Source organism: Microcaecilia unicolor, chromosome 5 (assembly GCF_901765095.1).
Source record: "Microcaecilia unicolor chromosome 5, aMicUni1.1, whole genome shotgun sequence".
NCBI lineage: Eukaryota > Metazoa > Chordata > Amphibia > Gymnophiona > Siphonopidae > Microcaecilia > Microcaecilia unicolor.
In genome coordinates this window covers 250845405-250858986 of record NC_044035.1, presented here as the reverse complement: position 1 = coordinate 250858986, position 13582 = coordinate 250845405, and the positions used below count along the sequence as shown (strand labels likewise).

At 44.5% G+C, this 13582-nt stretch overlaps 1 protein-coding gene across 1 annotated transcript in view; it reads right to left on the bottom strand.

Moving 5' to 3' along the window:
* FBXO40 (F-box protein 40) overlaps nt 1-13582 on the bottom strand; it is an 83854-nt gene that overhangs the window by 49839 nt on the left and 20433 nt on the right. The gene's annotated exons all lie outside the window — the stretch shown is intronic.

The following is a 13582-nucleotide window of genomic DNA, read 5'->3' as shown; positions in this document are numbered from 1 at the left end:
TCACTCTTTCCTGCTCCTATCTGAAGGGGGACATGTGCTGCAGCCCCTCTCCTTCATTAGTGCTGGCTGTTAAAAAGAGTGAAGGGGAGCAGGGACGGACGACACAGCTTCAGGCTGCCTTAATCTTTGCTTTGGCCCGATATGTCGCGTGCCCCTCCCCACCCCTGACTGCCCCCCCTCCCCCTCTGTGAGCAACAGATTAAAATAGAAGCTAGGAAAGAAGCTGCTCTGAAGGAAAGAAGTGCAATAGCCAGAATTCAATGCCGCCTTTCAGACGGCTAATCTTTTACTAACCAGTTTCGAGTGTCAGTCAGAAACGTGGAGATGAGTTCAAAACAAAAAGGCACAATTTATACATTGAGGACTCAGGATGGTGACGAAGAAAACAACACTTGCAACGGAAACTCTACTCAGCAAATGTAGTTTCTTCAAAGTAATGGATGTGCAATAACTTTTTGTCTTCTATGATTTCATTTAACAAAATATCTGCAGGATGGGGTATGGGGAGAAAGTTTGGCATTTTGAGCCCTGATCAGTGTAATTTAATTCTGTTGTGGTATGAGATTACAGCCCAAAGAAGGTCAAAACATCTGTTGTATCTAATTATTATGGAATGATATGGTACCAGTAACAGTACTATGAATGCTTAGAATTAAAGAGCACTTTCACCTCCAGAAAAACAAATAATAATAATAATAATTGTTTTTAAACTGCTGCAGACCAGATATAGTATGCTTGGAAATGTATTTGGCTGAACATTGTGGATAGTTTTTATTTGCAAACTAAGGCATATTTTTAATCAAACAAATACACTCAACAGGGAGGCAGAAAAAGAATAGGACATGAAATGTTTAATATTTCCATATGAAGGTAAAGAATTCAGAACACACACACACACACACTCTCTCTCTCTCTCTCTCTATATCACAAACACACTCTCTCTCTCTCTCACACACACACACACATTGCTACGGTGTTAAACACAAACACTCTATCTCTCACACTCCCCCTCCAAGTCTGGCCCCGCAGATCCCCCTCTGTGCATGTTGACCCACCCCCCTCCCAAATTGCCAAGCCCGCGCCTACCCCTCTGTTGCACACACACACAATGTCTGTCACATACGCACACAAACTTCCTTGAAATGCCTACACCCATGCTGCTACCCTCCCCACCCGACTGGCCCCGCTGATCCCCCTCTGTGCACGTCGCCCCCCCCTCCTCAAAAACTGCCTACCCCGCAACCCTACCTCTCTCTGTCTCACAGACACATTCTCTGACACACACACTCTGTCGATATCTCACACACACAGCAAAACTCTCTCTCACACAGCCACGCTGTGTCTCTCTGTGACACACACACACAATCAATCGACATTCTGTCTTTCTCTCTCCCACACACACACACACTGTCACAGTCTATCTCTCTCTCACTCACACATACACACACACACACACACACAGTCTCACATACACATACACTCTCACATTCACTCTCTCTCTCACACACAGTCACTGTCAAACACACTCTGTCAACCATACACACTCAAAGGAAAACCTTGCTAGCGCCCATTTCATTTCTCACCGAAACGGGCCTTTTTTTACTAGTAACTATATAAGATTACCCCTTAGATTTATGAGAACAAAGATCATAAATATTAATTATGGATATCATAAAAAAACAGACCTGTCGGCAGGAGCAGCAGAACACATTTTTTTTACATGGAAGGGCCAAATAAACTTATCTCTTGCCCCCACCCCCAAGCTCTCTAATTACTGATGCTGTATTAGGTAAAATATTGGTAGGGTCATGGCCCCAGTGACCTATCACATTCCACTGCTTATGCCTGTTGGAGACTACTGAAATGTAGCCTAACAGTACATAGTTAGAGTTTGGAAAGCATTATTTATTTTCAAAACATCCATAGCTGCATATAACAAGCTGTGATTATCATGTTATCATTAGATCTTGGCTCTGAATGGCAGCAGGAGATTTCATAGCTCAAAAGATCTTAGAGAAATGGTACAGTGAGATTCTGAAAACCAACAAGAAATATGTACAAGCCCGGTATAGCAGTAAAGACATGAAAATGGAAGCAACAGGAATAGCAATTGTCTATTTGCAGCTCTCTACTGCCATATGTCTCCCTTCCTTCCCAGCCTCCTTCCCTGAATTTACCTTCTTTTCATGCTTTCCAAAAGTCGGGGCAGCAGAGGTTCCCACACACTGCCCTGCCGCCGGCCCCGGTCCCTTCTCTCTACTGCAGCCCACCTCTGAGGAAACAGGAAGATATGTAAGGGAGGTGGGCCTTAAGAAAGAAGGGGCTGGGGCAGCCTATGGGGACTGCTGCCACCCCGACTTTTGGAAAGCAATAAAATATTGTAAATTCGGCAAAGGGGGTTGGGGAAGGAAGGGTAGGGGGGATGCCAGAGTGCAGCCAGCATGGGGGGGAAGATGCTGCTGCCTGAGGCCCCCACCTCAGTTGGCCTAATGGTAGGGCTGCCACTGCCTATATTTATTCTGGCTCCATCCCCAAATTGCTCTGACACTGCCTGAATTGTCCTGGGATAGTCAGAGACAATATTCAGTAGCACTACCTAGCTAAGTACCGCGGAATACTGTAGACAGCCCATTTAGAGTGATTTAAGTGAGCAGAAGCCAAAGTGGACAAATGCAAACCCTAGCATCAGGTAACTATCATTTGGGTTATTCATTCTTTGATATGCGTGTAGAATAATTACCCGATGCTAGGGTCCACCTTAGGGGTCAGCACCCAAGAAAAAATATCTAGGTATTATGCTGAAAATCTTCAGCATATGCTGAATCTGCTGAATATGCTGAAATCTTCTGCCCAGTATGTGGCAGCAGCCAAAAAAGCAAACAGGATGCTAGGAATTGTTAGGAAAGGGATGGTAAATAAGACCAAGAATACTATAATGCCTAAGTATCACTCCATGGGTGACCTCACCTTGAGTATTCAGTTCAATTCTGGTTGCTGTATCTCAAAAAAGATATAGCGGAATTAAAAAAGATTCAAAGAAGAGCAATCAATGGAACTTCTCTCATGTGAGGAAAGGCTAAAGAGGTTAGGCTTCTTCAGCTTGGAAAAGAGACAACTGAGAGGAGCTATGATGTGTAGAAGTGAATTGATTTTTTACTCTTTCAAAAAGTACAAAGACTAGGGGACACTCAAAGAAGTGACAAGGAAATACTTTTAAAACAAATAGGAGGAAATATTTTTTCAAGTTTATTATTATTTATTAATCTGCCAATCGGCAGTGCCATCTAGGTGGCTCACAATGCATAAAAAATATGTAGAAGAGAAAGAAACAATAGTACGTGCATATAGACAGTTGACTGAAAGTGAGGGAAGGGGGGAGAACTCCATATTTTCAAGAAAAAGAAAATAGAAAAGACAAACAGGAGGGATGCTCTTAAACAATTCAGGGAAGTCTGCCAGGGCACCACGTAAGGGGACAGGATTTAACTAAATGCATCTTGGAATAAAAATGTTTTAAGTTCAATCTTAAAAGTTGGTAAAAGAGGCCTGTAGTCATAGGGAGGAGGGTAGAAGGTTCCAGAGATGTGGTCCTTGAATGGAGAAGACTGAGGAACGAGTATGTTAATGGAGAACTTTTTTTATATGAGGGGACTACCAGTAAATGTTGATTTTGTGAGCACAGCACGTAGGGAATATATTGTAATAGGAGGCAATAGAGATAAAGAGGATCCTTTTACACTAAGGTTTTAAAGACCAATAAGAATAGTTTATATGTAATGCAATGGATGATGGGGAGCTAATGGGATAAAGAGATGTAATGTGATGTGATCAAATTTCTTGGCTTTGTGGATTAATATAATATTAGTGTTCTGTACAAGTTGTAGGTGGTGTGTATCTTTATCGCTCAACGAATAGTTCAGCTCTAGAACTCATTGACAGAGGATGTGGTAACAGTAGTTAGTGTATCTGGGTTTAAAAAAGGTTTGGGTAAGTTCCTGGAGGAAAAGTCCATAGTCTGCTATTGAGACAGACATGGGGAAGCATGGAATGATGGTACTATTTGGGTTTCTGCCAGGTATTTGTGACCTGGATTGGCCACTGTTGTAAACAGGATACTGGGCTAGATGGACCACTGGTCTGACCCAGTATGGCTACTCTTATGGGAACATTGTTGCCTCCTTATCTTACATAGACTGGCTTAATGGAGAAGAATATCATTTTTAAAAAATCAAGAATTCCTCATGTACAACCAAACAACTTTTGTAAGTTGGTTGTTCAAGTACATACAATAAAATACCGTGGGAGACCATCAGTTTGATAACACTGGCATACTCACTCTCAGGGGGATTGTTAGCACAAGCATTAAACCATGAGATGACTGACAGATAACGTCACTATCAGTGCCATAAATGCTGGCAGAACATCAAAGTCTTCCTACTGATTCAAGTGTGACTTGACACAAAGCAACTCAAAAGTAAGTGTTCAAAACCAATATTCAAACATGCCCAAAAGACCTAATGCTGAACAGTGCAAATAATGAAGAAAAATGTTGCCACATAGCTTAGTAAAAAAATGGTGCATGCAGCTTCCATCCACCCCAGATGGGTTACATCACCATTTATCTGACCAAAGCCCCTTCTAAGGCATCCACTATCTTTCCAGATTTGCAGATGGGATACTCCAATCCACACCTAGTAAAGTTACCTGGCATCATCACTTTTCCTCTGCAATATCACTGACCAGATCTCTGTCCAGTTCTTCCAACTGAGTCAGAAGTCTGTAGACTACACTGGTGTAGATGAGCATGCCATCTCTTTCCAACACAAGACACAGGGCTTCCTCTGCATTTCATCTGCTTTAATGCTGTTCTTGACATAGAGAGCTACTCCTAAATTTAAGCTTCTAAATGTGTGCCTTATTGTCAGCAAAGTTTATTAATTAGTCTCCATATCCTTTTCCCTATAGTTTTATCAATAGAAATCAAACATGGAAAATAAAATAAGATTATACCTTTTTTATTGGACATAACTTAATACATTTCTTGACGAAGAAGGGCAACCTTCGAAAGCTAATCAAAAAATGTATTAAGTTATGTCCAATAAAAAAGGTATCATCTTATTTTCTTTTCCATGTTTTATTTTGTTTGATTTCTATTGATAACCTTTAAGAGTGGACTAACACGGCTACCACACCTCCCTATAGTTTTAAATTTTCTGTCACAGCACTAACAGATTGAACTAGGCCCTACTGTGCCTTCTAGAGTCTGCCTTTGTATATCTGGATTTTCAAATGGTATTTGACAAAGCAAAGTACCTTATGAAAGATTCCAGAGGAAATTGGAGAGTCAAGGGATAGGAAGTAGGGTTCTATTGTAAAAACTTGGTCAGTATTCCCAATGGAGAAGGGTATATAGTTGGGTTCCCCAGAGGTCTGTGCTGGGACCTCTGCTTTTTAACATATTTATAAATGATCTAGAAATGGGAATAACTAGTGAAGTAATTAAATTTGCTGATGATACACAGTTATTTAAAATTGTTAAATCATATGAGGATTGTGAAAAATTACAAGAGGACCTTATGAGACTGCAGATTGGGCATCCAAATGGCAGATGACGTTTAATGTGAGCAAGTGCAAAGTGATGCATGTGCAAGGTTCCACATTAGGAGTCACTGACCAGGAAAGGGATCTAGGTATCATCGTTGATGATACTTGAAACCCTCAGCGGCGGCTAAGAAAGCAAACAGAATGGTATGTATTAATAGGAAAGGAATGGAAAACAAAAATGAGGATGATAAAGTGCCTTAGTATTGCTCCGTGGTGCGACTGCACCTCGAATAGCGTGTGCAATTCTGGTCACCGCATCTCAAAAAAGATATAGTGGAATTAGAAAAGGTACAGAGAAGGGCAACGAAAATGATAAAGGGGATGGGATGATTTTCCTATGAGGAAAGGCTAAAGGAGGAGATTCTATATATGGTGCCTAAAAAATTGGCGCTGAAATCATTGTCAATTAAGTGCATTCTATAATTGGCACCTAGATTTAGGCACTAATTATAAGTACATAAGTACATAAGCATTGCCATGCTGGAACAGACCAAGGGTCCATCGAGCCCTGCACCCTGCCTCCGACAGCGGCCAAAAGAACAAACAATTTGTCCCGCCAATCCCAGAAATAGTGGATTATTCCCACATCCATTCAATAACATTTTATGGCCTTTTTCTCCAGGAAGCCGTCCAACCCTTTTTTAAAGTCCGCTAAGTCAACCGCCTTAACCACTTTTTCCAGTAACGAATTCCGGAGTCTAACTATGCGTTGAGTGAAGAAACATTTCCTCTGATTCGTTTTAAATTTACTACACTGCAGCTTCATCGCATGCCCCCTTGTCCTAGTATTTTTGGAAAGCGTAAACAGACGCTCCACATCGCCCCGTTCCATTCCACTCATTATCTTATAGACCTCTATCATATCTCCCCTTAGCCGCCTTTTCTCCAAGCTGAAGAGCCCCAGCCTCTTCAGCCTTTCCTCATAGGGAAGTCGTCCCATCCCCTGTATCATCTTTGTTGCCCTTCTCTGCACCTTTTCTAATTCCAGTACATCTTTTTTGAGGTGCAGCAACCAGAATTGAACACATTACTCGAGGTGCGGTCGCACCATGGAGTGATACAACAGCAGAATAATATCCTCATTTTTGTTTTTCATCCCTTTCCTAATAATACGCAACATTCTATTTGCTTTCTTAGCTGCAGCAGCAGCACACTGAGCAGAAGGTTTCAACGTATCATCAACGATGACACCTAGATCCCTTTCTTGGTCTGTGACTCCTAACGCTGAATCCTGCATGACATAGTTATAGTTTGGGTTCCTCTTTCCCACATGCATCACTTTGCACTTGTTCACATTAAACGTCATCTGCCATTTAGACGCCCAGTCTCGTAAGGTCCTCTTATAATTTTTCACAATCTTCACGCAATTTGACGACTTTGAATAACTTTGTGTCATCAGCAAATTTGATTACCTCACTAGTTACCCCCATCTCTAGGTCATTTATGAATATGTTAAAAAGCAGAGGTCCCAGCACAGATCCCTGAGGGACCCTACTAACTACCCTTCTCCATTGTGAATATTGACCTTTTAACCCTACTCTCTGTTTCCTATCTTTCAACCAGTTTTTTTTTTTTTTATATATCATTTTTATTGACGACCAAAACATACAAGTGACATTAGATGCAGAAAAAAAACGTTGCAATACAAGTGTGTTCCAATAAACTGATGTACATCAACATAGTCAAACTGGCCATCTATAATTTTACTTTTCATAGTATACCCATCGAACCTCCCACCATCCCGCCTCCCACCCGCCCTCCTCCCCGCGAGCTTACCCATTCAAGATTCTACTACGAGCCGTGGGGGTCAGGGTATCCCAAAACAGTAACCAACATTGTAACAGACGGTCTCCCTTTGGGGATGCTAAGTCATTTATTTCCCTACATTCTAAGGCACCCAGGGAAATCATAAGGGATCGCCATCGTGGTACCGAAGGTGGTTCCGATGAGATCCAATTCAATAGAATCGTTTTCTTTCCCATAGCAGTCGCCCTGCGTAAGAATGGTAACATGCCCTTTCTTCGGTTCCCTCTCACCTTATATTTATCAAACAAGAGAGTAGGTAAGGGGCACCACTGCAACCCCCAGACAGTCGAGACAAATGCACAAAGCTGTGTCCAGAAGGCACGGACCGGAGGGCACAACCAGAACATGTGTCCCAAATGCGCCCCAACTCCCGCACACTTAGGACAGTCGTCCAAAGGTCTCAGGGCAGCTCTGAACGCTCTGTGTGGCGAAATATATATTCTCATATTAAATTTATATTGAGATTCCTGTAGTGTCGCATCTTTAAAGGTCTTATATCCAATTGCCAAATTAGCCTGTACCATCACGCCAGTAATAGAACAGCCCAACTCTCTAGTCCAGGCCCCAGCGATCTGGTCATATGGTATCTCCGGGCAGAGCTCTTTGAGTTTGAAATGGTAAAATTTAAGAGGAACCGAAAGCTGCGCCTCCAAATCTAGCAAGTCTGTGATTTGTCTCCGTCTCTGTGAGGTCAACGAAGTTCGGGGGAGGGAGGCAATGTAGTGACTCAGTTGTAAGTAGGAAAGGGCAGCCTGTGCTGGAAGTCCAGCATTCTCACACAAGTCTGTGAAAGACCTGCAGTTGCCTTCTTTTGTTAATACTTGAAACAGGAATATTGTCCCCTCCTCCCTCCATGTCTGAAAAGTCGCAGTATCCGTGCCCACTGAAAAATCCGCATTGCCACCAATCGGTAGAAAGGGGGAAGAGTGGCACTCAAACCCTCCAGTTTTGCCCAGCCATCGCCATGTACGTCTCAGTGGTGCAAAAAGAGGGGCGTATCCTTTGGCAGTAGGTGCTTTGCCCGTTGGTGCATGCAACCAATAGCTAAAGTGATACTTGCTCACCAGTTTAGTTTCAGGAATAGGAAAAGAAAAATAGGATGTGCCCCTAAACCAATCTGTAATGTGTCTCATGCAGCCCGCCACTGACATACGTTGAATACTGTGTACACCTAACCCTCCCTTATGTATTGGAAGGTACGTCTGTTTTAATGTAGCCCTGGGCCTTTTCCCGTACCATAGATATCTAGCTAATAGCCTATGTAGTTTCCGCTCATCTTTATGTAAGAAGAAGAGAGACAGTACCTGGACCACGTATAACCATTTAGGGACCAAGACCATATTGTACAATGCTACGCGCCCCCACAAAGACAGGGGAAGGCGCTGCCACATTTCTAAGGTATGCTGTGTCTCTTTCCACAGGGGGGCCAAGTTGATTTTGTAAAGTTGTGTGAGTGATGCTGGCAATTTAATCCCCAAGTAAACCAGGTGGTCAGTAGTCCACTTCAACGGGAACCTTCCCTCCCAGCGTTCCCGCACTGAAAGGGGTACCGGCAGCGCCTCAGATTTCTGTGAGTTGAGTTGGAACCCCGAGTAGTATCCAAACTCTGCTATGTGGTCTAAAGCTATTGTCAGCGATGTCTGAGGATGTGTCAACACTAGGAGAATATCGTCCGCATAAGCCAATACTTTAACATGAAGTTGTGGCAGCTGAACTCCCCCCACTTCTGGATCTTTTATGATGTTGCGCAACAGGGGCTCCAAATAAATCAAAAACAGGAGTGGGGATAGGGGACAACCCTGTCTTGTGCCCCGTCTTACCAGAAATCGTGGAGTACACATTCCATTCACTAGGACTCTGGCCCCAGGGTCAGTGTATAATGTATCTATGGCGTGTAAATACCACCCTGACAACCCAATGTATTTAAGTGTCTGGAAGAGATAGTCCCAGTTTACTTGGTCAAATGCTTTAGTGGCGTCCAGGCCTGCCAACAATAATGGGTGACCCGTAGCTTCAGCGTGCGCCACCGCCATCAAGGCCCTACGGACATTTAGACCTGGATGCCTCCCTCGCACAAACCCTACCTGGTGGTCTCCCACTAAGGCCGGAAGATGTATGGCCAGCCTATCAGCAAGGACTTTAGCTAGAATTTTTACATCTACATTGAGAAGGGATATTGGCCGGTAAGACCCTGGCAAGTCAGTTGGCTTGCCCGGTTTCGGGATAAGAACAATCAAAGCGTCATTCGAGTCCCTGGGCAGCCTCCCCGCTGCCACCGCTGTCTCAAGGTGAAGCGTCAGGGGGACACTCAGCTGGGTCGACAGTAATTTATAATATTCTGTAGAGAATCCATCCAGGCCCGGAGATTTTCCCAAAGATAAACCCTTGATCGTTTTTTGAATCTCCCGGGCCTGGAGGGGAGCATTCAATTGATCTCTAACTGCGGGGGGCAACACCGGGAGGCCTGCATCTCTCAAATAATCGTCTAATTGTGGTCCCCCCGTTGCGCTTCCGGTTGGTACACTCGGGAAAAATAATCTCGGAATATGGTCAATATATCTTTAGGGCAAGATTTACGAGAGCCGTCAGGTGCTAACACTGTAGAGATGAATGTCCTCTCTGACCAAGCCTTTGCGACTTTAGCTAGTAATTTCCCAGTGTCAGCCGCTCCTCCCAGCCGCGTAGTTGTCTCTCTCACTTATCCGTGCTGTCCGCTTCCGATTCCACACTCGTCCGTGCAGTTCGCTCTCACTGCCAGACAGTTCCGCTAGCAAGGCGGTGCAACACAGTACCACTTGCCAGTCTTTTAAACAAAGTTCAGCTAGTTAGACTTTAAACTCAGTTCTGCTAGCCAGGCTTCAAACCCAGCTCGGCTAGCCAGACTTCCCACAAAGTTCAGCTAGTCAGGCTTTGAACACAGTTCTGCTAGCCAGGCTTCCAACCCCGCTCGGCTAGCCAGACTTCCCACAAAGTTCAGCTAGTCAGGCTTTGAACACAGTTCTGCTAGCCAGGCTTCAAATCCAGCTCGGCTAGCCAGACTTCCCACAAAGTTCAGCTAGACAGGCTTTAACCACAGTTCTGCTAGCCAGGCTTCTAAAGATCCACCACCCTCACTTGTCAACACTTTACCTCTTGACAACCACCCACTGGATCTCTCCTGACTATTATTCCTTTCTTGATACTTTGGGCTCTTCTCTAGAAGTCACTCCTCTTCTCCAGCCACTTCCTCTCCCACCTCCATTTCCTCTTCCACACCTTCTCCTCCTATCTGCTCCAACTCCTCCCATTCCATCCCCCCATTCTCCACCCCCTCCCTCAGGTGTTCCACCCTCTCCTCAGCTGATTCCATCTCCCAATCAGCCCCCTCTCCTTTCCTCTCATGTGGCTCAGGTCCTCGTTTGTCCTCCTCTCTCCTATTCTTCCAGGCAGTCTCCAATCTGTGTTCTCTACGCTCCTGCCTCCTCCCCTCCCGCAATGCATTCTGGGATCTGTAGTTTTTCCACTCGGGCTTTTCTCTCTTCCCCCCTGCATTCTGGGCTCTGTGGCTTCTCTGATTCTCACACCAGGTCTGTTACCCAATTTGAAATAGTGATATTTACGACTAAAAGCTTGCTTCTTAGCACGTTCGTGGAGTAGTGAGTCTAGGGCCACTTGTGCCGCAATCACACTATCATAATTTGTCTGGGTTCTACAGCGTATGTGTGCACGTTTGGCTTGTTGGTATTTTCGCTCTAGTAAAAGTATACCTTGGGAGATTTTTTTATGTCTTGCACTTAAGTAACTAATAATTTCCCCTCTCATGACTGCTTTAGATGTTTCCCAGAACAATGTCGGTTTATCTTTATGGGCTACATTATCAGATTCAAACAAGTTCCATTTTTGTACTAGAAAATTGCCAAAGTCTCTATCCTCAGCTAAGTAGGATGGAAACCTCCAGGACTTAAATCTGTCCACATTGTGTCCCAGTGCTATGTCGGCCCAAACTGGAGTGTGATCTGAGATCGCCATAGGTGCCATGTCTGTATTAATTACCCGAGAAAAAAGCGATGTGGAAACCAACAGGTAGTCTATACGGGACCAGGTTTTATGGGCCTTCGACAGGTGAGTATAATCCCGCCTCTGTGGGAATAGTAACCTCCAGGGGTCCACTAGGTCCATTAATTTGCAAAGATAAGGCAATCCCTTACTGCGGGGTAGTGCACTCCATGCCCCAACCGTCGAGCGGTCAAGGTCCGGATCAAGCACCTGGTTAAAATCTCCCGCTACAATCCAAGGGGCCGTATCATATTTAAGACCTAGATTTATCAGAGTCTGGAAAAAATCTGCGTCATAACCATTTGGCCCATAGACAGCACATAGGTAGTATTCCTGTCCCATAATGTTAAGATGGAGCAGGACATACAGTGGGGGAAATAAGTATTTGATCCCTTGCTGATTTTGTAAGTTTGCCCACTGACAAAGACATGAGCAGCCCATAATTGAAGGGTAGGTTATTGGTAACAGTGAGAGATAGCACATCACAAATTAAATCCGGAAAATCACATTGTGGAAAGTATATGAATTTATTTGCATTCTGCAGAGGGAAATAAGTATTTGATCCCCCACCAACCAGTAAGAGATCTGGCCCCTACAGACCAGGTAGATGCTCCAAATCAACTCGTTACCTGCATGACAGACAGCTGTCGGCAATGGTCACCTGTATGAAAGACACCTGTCCACAGACTCAGTGAATCAGTCAGACTCTAACCTCTACAAAATGGCCAAGAGCAAGGAGCTGTCTAAGGATGTCAGGGACAAGATCATACACCTGCACAAGGCTGGAATGGGCTACAAAACCATCAGTAAGACGCTGGGCGAGAAGGAGACAACTGTTGGTGCCATAGTAAGAAAATGGAAGAAGTACAAAATGACTGTCAATCGACAAAGATCTGGGGCTCCACGCAAAATCTCACCTCGTGAGGTATCCTTGATCATGAGGAAGGTTAGAAATCAGCCTACGGGGAGGAAGTGACGTCACGCTCCGTTATGGAGGTCTAATAGCGGAGCTCCCGACACCCAGCCTGGAAAAACGAAGCTTTTAGCTATATTTAGCGATTTTGAAATAGCCCTGGAGGCGGATTAGAGCGGCGAAAGGCGAGTGATACCAAAGATGTCGAACACTAAAACTAAACCAGCTGATTTAGCCGCTTTTGCTTACCATCAGCGGGAGGCCAAAGAAACAGCACAGGCCGCGAGCATAAACGCTAACGAAAGCGCCATGCGGTCTCGAGCATCATCGCCTCAGCAAGAAAGCGGGGACGATGGAGATAATGAATTGCTGCCCGATAAATGGGAGCAGCTTAAAACCTGGTTCCAAGATATTAAAACGGAAATGAAAGAGATACGCAAGGATTTTGCCCAGCTTGGAGCAGAACTCCGAGGAGAAATTACGGAATTAGGGAACAGAGTTAATGAAGTAGAAATTGGCCTGGAAGAGCATGCAGACTCCCTAAATACCATCGAGACCACTGTGCAGGAACAGCGCACGAACTTACGCTTTTTAACAGATAAAGTGGAAGATTTAGAAAATCGGAGCCGAAGGTCCAATATTAGGATACGAGGGCTCCCTGAACTACCAGAGCATAATGATTGCGAACAAGTTGTAAAGGACATAGCAGCCCAACTCCTGTCTACATCGGAGCATGTGGTCACCGCTGAGGAAATAAAAATTGAAAGGGCGCATCGGGCGCTAGGCCCACAACGGGCTAATGTACCTAAAGACATAGTTGCCTGCTTCGCTGAATATAAAGTTAAAGATCAACTTATGCATAAAGCACGGGCAAATAGCCCGATCACATGGAATACCTATCCGCTGGAAATATTTCAAGACATTTCGGCAACTACACTCAAGCGCAGACGAGAACTACAGCCACTTACAGCGCAACTGCGAACAGAAGGGATAAAATATAAATGGCAACATCCATTTGCCCTGCTATTTTATAAAGCGGGTAAACAGTGCAGAATAACATCGCTGGAGGAAGCCCAAGAACATCTGGACCAAGGAGCAATGGCGGAACCTACGCACTCAAACTGCCCAAAGGCTATCCCACAGAATAGCGCTAAAGCGCGATGGCAGCGTGTCTCGCAAGGACGAGGAAGGCTGAGAAGGCAGCAATCAGGTCAAACAGGGCCC